Genomic DNA, 15629 nt, shown 5'->3' with positions numbered 1-15629 from the left:
TTGTTAATAGAAACTGAACCTCACTAACCAACTTCTAACTTCCAGGTTTCTTCAACAACCGCTCCGAAAATAACAAACTTCAAAACTCCTCTTCCCAACCTATAACAGAACTGAACCTTCACTCTTCACAACTAACGGAACCAACTAACAGAACCATCATTCTCTCATGACCAAAATCAACTAACCGAATTTCACAACAAATTCTAAACCGTTACCTAACAACTTTTCCCAACAAACTTCTCAAGCAAATCACCTGCAAACAGAATTGAAAAATGACTATAACCTCACTCTCTCATAACTTTGCGGCTTCTTCGAACGTTCTAACATAAATCACCATTCTAACCTCTTCGAACCCTATATCGCGAATTCGTGGAATGCACAACAGGACAACAACACAAGACAGAACAAAGGAACACTTCTCAATTGCAGTCACTAGAAGCAAGCAAAGCACTAACTAAGACACATCAACAACAGTTAGAAAACAAGCACTAATAATCAGGTCACAAATATATAGCAGACACACAGATTGTTACAAATGGCTGATACTGGCATTGCAACTCACATCAGAAATCAGTTATGGAATGCAGGCACAGCAGATAACTCAAGAAGCACAACAGCCAAATCAGGTGGCACAATGAAAACATCACCTTCAGCCTGAAGCAAGGAAGGCTCAACAACAAATATCTCATCAAGAACAGGACAATCTAGAGCATTAGAGGACATACATCAAGCAACAAAAGGGAAACTAAACTACAGATATGAGTTCATCTATAAAGCACTCAAGCAGCCGCATCATCAATACACAATGCAACAACTGGAAATTACTCGGAGGCAACATCATCAAGAGAACCACATGAAGGACATTCAAGATAAGAGGAAGGATGAAAACATGCATCAATATCATCAACATACCAGAAACCTTGGTTCCACAAAAACAAATCTAAACCAGCACAAACTTTTTCAGCTCTTTTAGTTTGACCCCATAAGAAATAATTAAGCAGAACTTAGGAAATTCCATAGCCTCCTCATAACCACAAAATCAATTCATAAATAATTCTCAACCTTGAGAAATACTAACTGATGCAAACACTAACTATTGCAAACACTAACAGTTCAGTCTGGTTCCAAATTAACATAGGGATGACTAACCTTGAGAAAGAGTTGTCTTTGCAAAATCCCGGATGATATAGTGCTTCGGTTCCAAATTAACTTGCATTCAACAACTGCTTACTGCCTCCACTAAGTAAGATGAGCATTCTTGAAAACCTACATTCAGAAAACCAATTAGGAAATAATTTGATTTTTGTAGTTTCAGACTTAAAGGAGACTTTAAACATATTTGGAAACAATACTAAACTTGCAAAGAAAAGTTGATTCCAGCATCCACAAAGCCGATAGTTCTGGAAAACCTACATTCAGAAAACATAAAACATATGACTATCTCATACTCATTAAACCAAAACTCCATGGAAATCATTTGAGATGAATATGCATTACCTTTGATGATTCAGAAACCCTTTAACGAGGGATTTTGAATTAGGGATTCTTCAATGGATTCACGGATTAGGGATTCACGAATCGGTTCACGAAATTGGGAAAAAACGGATTCACGATTTAGCATGGAATTAGGGTTTTCGTTTTGTGAAATGAAATGGAGGGAGAGTGAAAAATGACGAGGGAAAAGGAAAGAGGGAAATAAGCTGTCGCGCAATTTTTGATCAGAAATAGAAAATTCCATAGAGTCCGCCAAGTGGACTCTAATTAATAAATAAAATACTTAAACCTTAAATATATATATATATATATATATATATTATAGATAAATAAATGGAAAATGTATATGTTATAAGAATAGCGTCGGCTAAGCGGACTCTAAGTAAATAAATACTAATTAAAAAATAATGCTACTAGATAGAGTCGGTCTAACCGACTCTAAATAAATTAATCAAACATTCTTCAAAGGTAACATAACAAGTAGTGTCGGTTTTGCCGACACTGATAAAAAAAATAACTTGTCTTAAAAGATGTACGTAGATAGAGTCCGTTAGTGTAGGCTTAGCCGACACTAATAGTGTCCGTGTCGGTGGCCGACTCTAAACTAGGAGGCTAAAATGACTTATTCTAGTAGTGCTTATTCACCACACTGGCGTCGTTGACACTCTTCAACGGAACATTTCTTATTCACCACATTGGCGCCGTTGACTTTTGATACAAGTAAATAGGTCCCTTTCTGAAACCAAAGGCTCATGATACCATTTGTTGGGAGAGTTTTTCACTAGGGAGCATTGAACATCGTGAGACTTCTTCTTTTAGAACAACACCTTTGTGAGAGACACACCACATATTCCCCCAAAATCTTAAGGTGATAGGTGGGTGGGTTCTCTCACTTATAAATGCTCAAGTCTCCATATTTCCAACCAATGTGGGACTATTATCCACATTACTCACACTTGATACATTCTCAACATTTTCAACTCGTGTTGTCGTCCACCACAACGAACTTTCCATTTTTCCTCGGTTGAAAAAGAGTTTTCATTTCAATTTCATAAGCAAGGTAACGAAGGACGTCGTAAAAAGTTTCCACTTTTATTCTCGATTTTTAAATAACCGAGGAAAAACGTGTATTGCTTATGAGTTCGAACCCCAATAGTTACAATTTCGTATTTTATAGAAAAACATACAACTTTACATATCAATTATAGAAATAACTGAGGTTAATTGTTATATATATATATATATATATATATATATATATATATATATATATATATATATATATATATATTTCATTGTAATACATATTCATTTTAATAATTTTACATTATTTTTGTAAAAACCTACCATACAAATTTGAAAAAGAATCTTGAAACATCTTCATCATTACTCTTGTGAAATCTTTGGGGAAGTTCAAATAATGAAATATTTTGCATTTCTTTTATTATAGTATATTCTCAATAGATCCATATTCAGTTGATCTGGATAAATAAAATTAACAAAGGTTAAATAAGGAAACTAATATATCATGTATAAAGACAATAGATTATCTAAAGAACACAAACCTTGAACCAGTGTCGCAATCCATAAGAAAGACTATTTTCAGGCTCCTTTAAGTTTCACTTTTTTCATTTCTATTATTTTCATTGCCAATATTTGTGATTCAAATTGTATGTGATTGAGATATATATTGTGTTGTTTGTATTCTCAATGGCTGTCGTGACGATTTCACATGGATCACTAATGTTACTTGTGGATTAATGAGATGGTGTGTCAAGAGTGTTGATCCTATATAAATAAACGACAAAGATTTGTGTTTTATCGGCAAAGAAACTCAATAAACTCGCTTACTTTATCCTTCGGTGGAGTGAAACCCCGAGATAAAATGTTTTTTCTTATAAAAATAAAAAATTAAATTAAATAGGAAAATTTTCCTTCGATTTTAAATAAAATACTAAGGTAATAAATTACGTCTATTGTAAAAAAAATTATGGATGAAAAAAACTAAAAGTAACATGTATTATTTCTTTTTTCAATTTTTACCATTCACCGATTTCTTTGTGTTTTGCAATAATAAATAAAAATACTATATTCTAAACAAAATTTCCAAGATCTTGTTTTGTGAAACAATAAAATTGCAGTTTGATAAGGAATAAATTTCTCATTATTATCAACCGAAGAAATCAATATATTATATAATATGTTCTTTGACAAAAAACATTGAGAAGTTATTCAAAAATATAACAATTTCGAACCTCAGCAGCAACATTTTTATTGTTTTCAAAACTAGCGTATCTTATATCTCAGTTTATCTTGAAAACCAAGGGGTAAGAATATATATTTTTTTAAAATGTCACATTGTTTATTCAGAATATTACATTGTTTACACATAATATTAAAATAAAAATCAAATTTCGTAGAGATATAGATAAAAATCAAATTCCCTGAATATCTAGATTTTAGATCTTAAAATTATTGAATCTTGGGGAAGACCAAATGTTAGGTGCAAGATAATTCTCTATGGATCTTGCATGCATTTGATTTTAAAGCAAAACAAAATAAGGGTTAGATAAATATAATCAATATTCAAATATATGATTATATGCTCAAATAAATATTTAAGAAAAAAAAATTTAACCCGAGTAATTTTCTGCTTTTGCAATCCATGTTAAAGAACTTTTTCAAACGTCTTTATGTTTCAAGCGCTTCATGTTCCATATAGGTTAGATTTTCAATATTCAGCATGCTTTTATAATTGATGTTCCTTAGGTTTCACGAAGATCACTAATGGCGAATTCTTGAGCATTGATAAACATTAAATGGACGATAAAGATTTGCTTAAGGGCGTTGAACATAGTAAAAAAATGCTTAATTATCCCCTCGGTCACGAAGAAAACTGAGGTGAATAAGTTTTTTTTTTAAATTACATTGTTTACAAAGAATATTAAAAATACATTGTAAAATTTATTTCCCAATGAGAATTTCTATTTCCCGTGCCTAGGTCTCATGCAAGATGCTAGAGATCTGTTTCCCAATAAGAATTTTTGTTTCTTGCACTTGCAATCCATCCCAGAGATCTGTAGTAGCAAGTCATGATCAAATGGACATGATGAATATCTCTTCCAACAAATCTCTGGGTTAAAATGACGTTTGATGAATATTTCTTTGGGCGACTACATATAAGTTAATCTTAGGGTAAAATCTATTTAACAAGTATTTTTATAATAAAATATGATTATTAAACACCTCAATTTTATTATAAAATCGAGGTGAATAATTATTTTTGTTTAAATTACATTCTTATGGTATCTACACATCAGTCTTATCTTTTACAATATTGATACTTTGAGCCACAAACTTATTATTGATTAGACCACTACATCTTTGACTAATTACATAATGGCCATAACGCATGTAATATTACAATTGTGACCCAAAAATTCTAACACAAACTACTAGGACTTTTTAAATTTTAGTTTTATGCATGGAAATTTATTTCTAATGAAATACATATATTAATCGATTACCACATTGATTTTTAGGTAATTAATTTCTCTATTTTAATTAATTAATTAATTAATTAATTAATGTGAAACTTGAGATCTTTCTAATACATCATTCACGCCAAGTGTTCTATTGAGTTTGGTGCGTGAGAATAAACAATGGACGGTTCATGGTTCGATCAATATGCTTTGATTGTGAATATTTGGATTGAACTCTAATCTCGACAGGGATAACTTGATATTTCGACAGGAGTTGCGCATGCTGAAGTCGAAGTTTGTTCAAGCATGTTGTCGAAATATGTTAACTTGTATTCTAAGTTATTGTGTTGAATTAGGAATTTATTTAAGCTAAATTATTTAAGTTAGCTTGAAGCTTAAGTTAGCTTAGTAGTCTATAAATATACTAGTTCTTCTAGATTGTTGAGAGAGGTTAATTGTTGTTATTCACTTGTAATCTTTAACCCTTATTGAGAAAGTGAATAGTAAAACAGTTTTAACAAATTATTCTTCTTCCTCCGTATCTCTTTCATAAACCCAATAGGTTTCTTGTGTTTGTTAAAGAAACTCAATCTTTATCTCATAACTTTGTTCAGTTAATGACAACATCGTTTCTCAACAAACTGGTGTGGTGACCATGGAGAAGAAAGATGTCGTCAACAAAGTTTGAGATTGAGAAATTCACCGGTGTGAATGATTTCAATTTGTGGCACTTGAAGATATAAGCCCTTCTTGTTCCCACGGGATAAATCCTGTAGAATGAAGTTTAACAAAGGTAAACAAAGAACACATGGATCCCTTGATTACATTCATGCTGATCTTTGGGGGGCTCTAAGGAATCCTTCACACTCAGGTGCAAAGTATTTCCAATCCATAGTTGATGATTATTCCAAAAAGTTATGGGTATTCATTAGAAAGATAAGGATGAAACTTTTGAAAATTTCAAGGTTGGAAGACCTCGGTCGAAAATGAAATTGGCAGAAAGGTCAAGAGATTGAGGATAAACAATGGTCTTGAATTTTGCAATAAGGCTTTCGAAAGCTATTGTGTTGCGTATGGTATTGCAAGGCACAAAACTTCTCCAGGTACTCCAAAAAATAATGGTTTGGCTGAAAGGATTAACTGAACCATTTTGCAAAGGGTTAGATGTATGTTGGTTAGTGTTGGATTAAACAAGGTGTTTTGGGCTGAGGAAGTCATGACTGCGGCTTACCTGATAAATAGGTGTCCCTCGACAACTTTGGGGATGAAAACATCTAAAGAAGTTTGGTCGAAGCATCCACCTAATCTTGACACACTTAGAGTATTTGGATGTTCAACCTAATGTGCATATTAGGCTAGACAAGGTCGAACCTAGAGCACTGAGATGTATGTTCCTTGGATCCTCTAAAGGAGTCAAATCTTATAGGATGTAGGGCCTAGATCCAGGTCATACGAGGTGTATCATAAGTCGAGATGTAGTTTTCAATGAAGCAGAAATAGAATTCTAGAAAACTGATGACGTTGGTTGAAGTACTAATATATCTGAAGAAGAGATGGAACAAGAAGAGATATGTGCTGGGGTGGAGCATGTTGATGTTGAATTGCATAACTCAGATGAATTTGAAGAAGAAGCAGAAGTTACTATCAAAGATGAGGACACTAACAATGACTACCTACTAGCAAGAGATAGGTCGAGAAGATTAATCAAGCCATCTCAAAGACTTGGTTATAAAGATCTCATAGCATTCACCTTAATCTCTACAAGTGAGATCCTTGATGAAGAACCTAGAGATTACAAGGAGGTCGTGAGGAGTCGAAACAAGATTGAATGGCTAAAAGCCATGGATGATGAGATGAAATCTCTTCATGATAACAACACTTGGGAGTTGATCGATAAACCTACAAAGGTCAGGTAAGTCACTTGTAAGTGGATCTTCAAGGTTAAGGAAGGAATCGAAGGAGTGATGTCGAAGAGATTTAAGGCAAGGTTGATCACTAGGGGGTTCACTCAAAAAGAAGGTGTCGACTTCAATGATGTGTTCTCACCTATTATAAAGCATATATCCATTCGAATCCTGCTTTCTATGATGGAGAAGTTTGAACTAGAACTTGAACAGATGGATGTGAAGATTGCCTTCCTGTATGGTGATCTAGATGAAACAATCCCGATGAGACAACCTGAAGGGTATGCAGAAAAGGGAAAGGAAGATTATGTGTGCAAGCCGAATAGGTCGTTATATGGCCCAAAACAATCTCCTCGACAATAGAATAGGATATTTAACAAGTTCATGGCAAACATAGGTTTTACTAGGATCCATCTCGACCACTGTGTTTACTTCAGATTTTGACCTGAAAATTCACTTGCTATTTTGTTGCTTTATGTGGGTGACATCCACATAGCAAGAAACAATGTCGAAGATGTCATAAAGGTGAAGGATGAACTCGGTAAGGAGTTCGACATGAAGGATCTAAGAGTTGCCTCCAAGATTATAGGGATTGACATCTGGAGGGATAGAAAGTAGTCGAGATTATGCTTATCTCAAGAGACATACCTGAAGAAGATTCTCGACAAGTTTGGTATGTCGAATTCAAAGCATGTGGTGACACCGGCTAATAATCAATACAAGCTAAGTTCGAATCAAAGTCCTAGTACTGAAGTTGGAAGAGTCTATATGAATAGCATTCTATATGCTAGTATAGTAGGTTCTTTGATGTATGTTATGGTCTGTACGAGGATAGACGTAGCGTACGGAGTAAGCCTTGTAAGCAGGTATATAACCAATCCTGGGAAGGCGCACTGACAAGCATTAAAGTGGATTCTAATGTACATAAATAGATCTCTGAACAAAGTACTTATTTATGTGGGAGCCTTTGGTGATGATAGCAAAGTCAAAATCGAAGGATTTGTCGACTCTGATTATGCAAGATGTATGGATTCCAGAAAATTCTATTTCTGGATATGTGTTCACTATGTTTCGTATAAAAATCAGTTAGAAAGCAACACTTCAGAAGGTTATTGTCTTATTAACCACTGAAACAAAGTGTATTTCCCTCACTGAAATTATGAAAGAAGCATTGTGGCTTGATGGTTTTGTTAAGGAGATGAAACTTCAAGGTTGAGTTATCACTGTTAAATGTGATAGTCAAAGTGCAATACACATGTCGAAGAATTCAACCTTTCATGAGCGAATCAAGCACATTGATGTGAGACTGCATTTCGTCAGAGAGATAATCGAGTGTGGTGAGGTCCAAGTGCAGAAGGTTTCGAATGAAGACAATGATGTTGATATGATCATCAAGACATCGTCAAGCTGCAAGTTTTTCCACCGTATGCAGTTGATAAAGCTGCATGAAAAAAGATAGTTTGTTCAAAGGTGGAGCTTTGTGAGAATTTTGGATCGCTCTAATCTCGACAGGGATATCTTGATATTTCGACAGGAGTTATACATGTTGTAGTCGAAGTCTATTCAAGCATGTTATCGAATTATGTTAACTTGTATTCTAAGTTAGTATGTCAAATCAGACCTTTGTTTAAGCCAAATTATTTAAGTTAGTTTGTAGTATAAATTAGCTTAGTAGTCTATAAATAGACTAGTTTTCTCAAGTCATTGAGAGATGTTAGACCACCTGCACTGGTGGTTCCTTCAATGGGTTTGCCAACATGGCACCCATCTTTTCACTTTTTCTCGTTTCAAACATATGCCAGCGCGGGGAGCAGCGTAATGTGAAGCAACAATAACCTTTCTTTTTTTCTATTTTTTAATTTAGAAACTAGCCGTTCAACGGCTACTTTTTTTTTTAACTTATTTTTTATTATAAATATAATTTTGGTTTCCAAAAATTTACCAACACAAATTTCTCTCACTTTTATTTTCTCTTCAATTTGAAATTTCTCTCTCACAATTTCATCATTTTATTCCTATACTTTTAATTTTTTTTCAACAATTTTTTCTCATTAGCATTTTTTTTACAAAATATTTAACTCAAAATTTCATCTTTTTACTTCAAATTACAATTGTTTAGGCCAAATGGATCCTAATCATTTTCATTATCAACAAACTTTTTTCAATTACATGCAAAATTATCAAAACCCTAATCCTCAAAATTCTCAAATTCCACCGGTGCCAACAAACCCCGCCATATTTCTTCCGTCACCAAACAATCCAAATATGTATCCTATACCTCAAATGAATTCTAATAGTATGGAATTCTCTACTCAAGTTCCACCATTTTCTACTCAAGTCCCACCATTTTCTACTCAAGTTGGTACTGAAAAAGAAGAAAGGGTTGTCGTTAAAAAAAGATCTCGAGAGCAATTTACAAGGGAAGAGGATATACTACTTATCCAATCATGGCTCAATGTTTCAAAGGATCCAATTGTGGGAGTTGATCAAAAGGCTGAGAGTTTTTGGTTAAGAATTGCTGCTAGTTATAACCAATATCGTGGGCAATTGCGAGAAAAGTTAGGGGACAGTTAAAATGTCGATGGCATATAATAAATGGCATGGTTCAAAAATTTGTTGGGTGTTACAAAATTTCTCTTAAAGGAAAGAAAAGTGGGACATCCGAGACCGATGTCATGGCAGATGCACATGCTATTTTTGCTCAGGATCAAGGTACAACATTCAATCTTGAGTATGCATGGCGATTGTTAAAAGATGAAGCTAAATGGCGCATCGTCGAAGAATCGATTGGAAGTTCTGCAAAAATAACAAAGACTTATGCTAGTGGGGCATCATCGGGGAACCCAGATACAACTTCAAGTTATGAGTTTAACTCATCATCCCCAATGGAGTGTCCAATGGGACAAAAAGCAGCAAAAAGGAAGGGTAAGGCATCATAAATTCCAAATGCAACGCAAGATGCAAAGAATAAAAGAGCAATAACAATGGACAGACTTGCGCAAGCTAAGGAGGACGAGCTAGAATTAAGGGTAGTGCAAATGATGATGAAAGACACTTCTACTATGAACGATAGTCAACGAGATATTCATGAAAAATATTGTAATAAGATGAAAAAAAAATATGGAATGTAGTTAGTATCACTTATGTAAAATGGTCATTAGTACCACTTTAATTTATCAACACCTATGTAAAATGGTCATTAGTACCACTTTAATTTAAACTAGCCGTTATTCAAACTACCACTTTAATTTAAACTAGTCGTTATTCAAACCATTATATATACTACCACGTATGTCATTGTTCTCTCATTCTCATCTTATTCTTCTCATTTTTCTCTCATTCTTTACTCACTAAATGGATTCAGACAATTCAGATAATTACGATCAAGAATTTTGAGAGTTGGTTGAAGAAGAATTTATGGACGATAGTGATGAAGAACAACTACTTCAGAATGAACGTCGATCTGGAAGTTCCTCTAGGCCAAAGAGAAGAACAACGGTAAATCGAGGTCGTGAAGAAGGGCACAATCGATTATTCAATGACTACTTCTCGGAAAACCCAGTATACACAGATGTTCAATTCCGAAGAAGGTTCAGAATGCATAGGCATGTATTTCTTCGAATTGTAGATGCCCTTGGAAATCATGATGAATATTTCCAAATGAGGGTCGATGCAACTGGTAAAATGGGTCTTTCACCATTGCAGAAATGTACACCTGTTATTCGTATGTTGGCGTATGGGTCTCCTGCTGACCTACGAATATGCTCGAATCGGTGAAAGCACTTCAATTGAGTGCTTAGAAAGATTTGTTAAGGGTGTCAATGTTGTATTTGGCGCTGAGTATTTGAGAAAGCCTAACAACACCGATGTTGAACATCTTTTACAAATGGGAGAGTCACGTGGCTTTCCAGGTATGTTGGGTTCCATCGATTGTATGCATTGGGTATGGAAAAATTATTCTGTTGCATGGAAAGGACAATTTTGTCGAGGTGATCATGGTAAGCCCATAATCATGCTTGAAGCAGTGGCATCACAAGACTTATGGATTTGGCATGCTTTTTTTGGTACTGCAGGTTCAAACAATGACATTAATGTGCTAAACCAATCCAACGTGTTTAACGATATTTTGGAAGGACGTGCTCCCAATGTGCAATATACAATCAATGGGACACCATATAATATGGGGTATTATTTAGCAGATTGTATATATCCCGAGTGGGCTACATTTGTCAAGATTATTTCAATGCCACAGGGAGAAAAGAAAAAATTATTTGCTCAACATCAAGAATCGGCTAGAAAAGATATGGAGCGAGCATTTGGAGTGCTTCAATCTCGATTTGCAATTATACGTGGCCCAGCGCGTGCCTGGCACATGGACACTCTCAAGCATACCATATATGCATGCATCATATTGCACAACATGATTGTGGAAGACGAACGACATACATATGGAGGTAATTTTGATTACTCTTATGATAATGTGGATATCAATAACTCAACAACTGAAATATTTAGCGGTCCTCATCCAAATCTTGCAACAAGACTACAAAGAAGAGCAAGTATTCAAGAAAAACAAGTTCATCGTAAACTTCAAGGAGATCTAGTAGAATATATTTGGGAACGTTTTGGACATGAAGATGATGAAATTTAAGTTTGATTAATTATGTGATGTTATTTATTTTTATTGTTTTTAATTATATATCATGTATTTGAGATTAATTTTAATTATCATTTTAAATTATAAGTTTAATTTTTTTTATATCAAATTTAATTTAAAACACTAAAATTATTATTTTAATTAATATAAAATTTAATATGAATAAAATATTAATATATAAAATAAAGTTGTGAGATTCAATCTGAGTTCTTCAGAGTTGCACCATTGAAGTGAAAAAGTAATTGAGTTGCTTCAAGCTGACGTGGCTTAATAGGTCCCACAAAGAACCCAAAAATGATTTCACGGTTGGAGATGCTCTTAATTGTTAATATTCAATTGTAATCTTTAATCCTTATTAAAAAAGTGAATAGTAAAATAGTTTAAACCAATTCTTCTTCTTTCTTCTTCTCTCTTTCATAAACCTAATATGATTTTTTGTGTTTGTTCAAAAAACTCAATATTTATCTCATAACTTTGTTATGTTATTGGCGATATCGTTTCTCAACAGATATCATATTAGAATTAAAATTTCATCCAACTCGTCCTTATAGAATTGATTTGTAAGGTGAAAAATATTATGGATGTAAATTTAAACCAAAAACATCTCACTTATTTACGCTTAAGAAGTAAAATTTCAACGGATTTAGAAAAAGGAAAAGAAAAAGTGTAAGTTCCTTTCGATGTAGTCGTGATATTTAGTTAAAATATATGGTCAAGATGTATCATTTCATTTACACATTTTAAATTATAATTAACTAAGAGATGGTTTTCAAAAAAGTAATATTAAGTCACCTTTACTAAAGAAGGACAATTTTAATGCCTTACGTATACATGACATTTAGGGGAAGCAGATGGGTGGACAGAATTTCTAATGATGGGAATTGTCTACAAAGTTTTTTTTTTAATAGTAAAGAGGATTTCTTATATAAATTATAATATAACGATTACTCAAACTTATAATACAAACAAATAAATCAAGTTCAAGAAAATTAGAAAATTAGAAAGGACACAAAATAAAAATCCCCAAAACAGAAAACTAACTACTCCTACTTACTTAGGATATTCATAGGGTCAACACACCACTATAGTAAAATGTTGTTTTAAATCATTATTAAAAATATACATATATTCTTTAAAAAATAAAATTAATTTATCTAATTCATTTATTTATTTTTAAATAAATAAATGATTGTCTTTAATTTCACAAAATAGTAAATCAGAGTTTTCTTATTACAAATAAATTAAAAATAAAAATTCTTATTGAAGAAAGACTCTTTAGCCTTTTACAATACATAAAAAAAAAATAAAAACAAAATAAAACAAAATAAATCAAAACAAATAAAAACTTTAAATTATTTGGTCATAACACTAGACACTTGTCTTCTAACAAAGGTAACACTAATTTTAACGTATATTATTCAGGAATGCCAAATAGGTACACATAAAATCTATTCTTGGTGTTCTTCTAATGCGACTTTTATCTAGATTAACAAACAATTTGTTCCATTAATCCATCATTGATTCAATAAATAATACATTTCACTTATCTAACGTATTTTATTGATTCAATAAAATATTTTTATTATTTATTTCAAATTCATTTTACCACTTTCATAATAAAACAAAAATTTAATTGAAATACACTGACATTGTAAAAGAATTTTACACCGTCAGTTAATCATAGACGTCGGATATTAAAAGATGTTTGACTTTTATTTTAAAAATCTATAAAGTAATACAAACGGATGATGGTGATGAATCGACGGTGTAAAAATTTTTACACTGACAGTGTATAGTAATTAATCTCATAAAACAATAAAAATTATCTAAATAATTATAATATAATGATATTTTTTATATAATTTTTTTAATTATAAAACAAAACAAATAATTAAAAAATGTTTTCCAATAATTTCATTAAAAATAAAATATATTCAATTCACCAATTATCATATTATCCTTTGATAAATATCTAATTGTATGTTTTGTTCTATTTTGAGAGAAACAAAAGTGATTCTAAAAGAGTAAAATTGATGTTAACAAGAATAATTATATATATATATATATATATATATATATATATATATATATATATATATATATATATATATATATATATATATATATATATATATATATATATATATATATATATATATATATATATATATATATATATAAATTGATTTTTATCTCTAGAATTTATTTTATTTTATTTTTATTTTATAATTTTTGAGTCTAAACATACCTTTAAATAACTTTAAATGGTTCAATTCACTTTTACATAAATCTATCAAAATATTAATGACTTTTTTTAGACTTGAAGAGGGTCGAAGCTCAAATAACAACACAGCTAGACTATGTTAAGGTCAAGAGCCTCAAGTCCCAATGACATCCCTACTGACTAGCAAACCAAGAAAAATATGACAGTCCTTAAAAATACATTTATTGTTGATCCTAGACATTAGGCAACATAATCCATGTCCGCGAGCACCCATCCGAACCCGTCCTAAATTTGATGGAAAACCCGCTTTGAATGAGGTTAGGTATGGGTTTAGATTTTCTCTGATTATAAAATATAGGTATAAGTCGAGTGTCGTGCTAAGAGGAAACTTTCGTGCTATAGTTACAACAAGTTTTACCATTTTGTTGTTGGTTGCTAGTCAAACAAGGTTAGCAAGGGTGAATAAGCCAATATAGTCAGAGGAGATTTTGTTGGTGAACTTATGCTATTGATGACATCTGCGAATGTAGGTGGATCAATGGTAGACTAGTGGTATATGGATACTGGCTGCTTGAATCAGCTAACTAGAAATAAAAAATGGTTGGTTGATTTTGACATTGGTAAAAGGACCAAGATCATATGTGTTGATGATGAGTATCTGAATGCTAAAGGAATTGGAAATTTCATAGTGAAATTGAAGAATGAAAAAACTGTACTGATCAAAGATGTATGGTATGTTCTTGGCATGAATAGCAATCTGATGAGTGTAAGTCAGCTGATTAAAAAAGGATTTTCAATAACCATGAAGGACAATCTCTTGAAGTTGTATAACTTTAATCAGAAGGTGATTATGTAGTTTGAATTGGGAAGAAACATAACATTCAAGGTGAATGTTGCAATAACAAATACTTAATGCATTAGTGCAAGAAGTGCTGAAGAGGAAGTAAAGTGTGACACAATAGATTGGGGCATCTAAACTACACACGCTTAGGGCATCTGAGTTCAAAGAAACTGGTACATGGAACTTTTAAAATTGTGGCACCAGAAAAATCATGTGATATATGCATGATAGGTAAGCAATCAAGATTTCCATTCTCATCAGAAATTCATCCATTAGCAACTCATGCTTTAGGTGTGGTACATTCTAATGTATGTGGACCATTTGAGGTACCTTCACTTGGAGGGAACAAGTACTTTGTGTCATTTATGGATGATTTCACAAGAATGACATGGGTAACACTCATTAAGTTCAAACATGAGGTGTTTGCTGAGTTCAAGAAATTCAAAATGAAGGCTGAAAATCAAAGTGGACAAAGATTGAAGATCTTCAAAACTGATGGTGAAGGTGAGTTCAATTCAACAGAGTTCAAGAAGTTTTGTGAGGAACATGGTATTGATCATGCGGTGATTTCTCCATACACTCCACAACATAATGGTATTACTGAAAATAAAAATAGAATTATGCTTGATAGGACAAGGAGCATGCTAAAGGATAAAAATCCACCTAAGCAATCGTGGAGTGAAGCAATTGCCACTTCATCATCTGTACTTAACAAATGTTCAACAAAAACTTTAAAGGAAGTAGTTCATATTGAACAGTGGACTGAAATAAAGCAAAGTTTCACCCATTTCAAAGTGTTTGGTTCTGTATGTTACAAACATATACCAGATGCTACTATAAGGAAATTGGATGATAGAAGCAGAGTCATGTTGCTTATAGGTTACCACAATACACGTGCTTATAACCTCTATTGTCGAGTCACCAATAAAGTTTAAGTCAACAAAGATGTCATAAGAAAGAATCAGAAACATGGGATTTGAGCAAGTCTCAATCCAACTCTAGTGAAGTGTTAACACTAGAGTCTAAT

At 32.5% G+C, this 15629-nt stretch overlaps 1 long non-coding RNA gene and 1 pseudogene across 1 annotated transcript; one reads left to right on the top strand and one right to left on the bottom strand.

The window, feature by feature from the left end:
- Positions 1–695: 695 nt before the first annotated feature.
- On the bottom strand, positions 696–1632 carry LOC127107387 (uncharacterized). Its single transcript, XR_007795712.1, has 3 exons — positions 1498–1632; positions 1358–1409; positions 696–1266 (listed from the first exon to the last, which is right to left on the bottom strand). It is a non-coding gene; the product is annotated as an uncharacterized LOC127107387 (long non-coding RNA).
- Positions 1633–10297: 8665 nt separating this feature from the next.
- Positions 10298–11531, top strand: LOC127104467 (uncharacterized; annotated as a pseudogene).
- Positions 11532–15629: the final 4098 nt, after the last annotated feature.

This window comes from Lathyrus oleraceus, chromosome 7 (assembly GCF_024323335.1).
Source record: "Lathyrus oleraceus cultivar Zhongwan6 chromosome 7, CAAS_Psat_ZW6_1.0, whole genome shotgun sequence".
NCBI classification, from domain to species: domain Eukaryota; kingdom Viridiplantae; phylum Streptophyta; class Magnoliopsida; order Fabales; family Fabaceae; genus Lathyrus; species Lathyrus oleraceus.
This window is presented reverse-complemented; position numbering and strand designations above follow the sequence as displayed.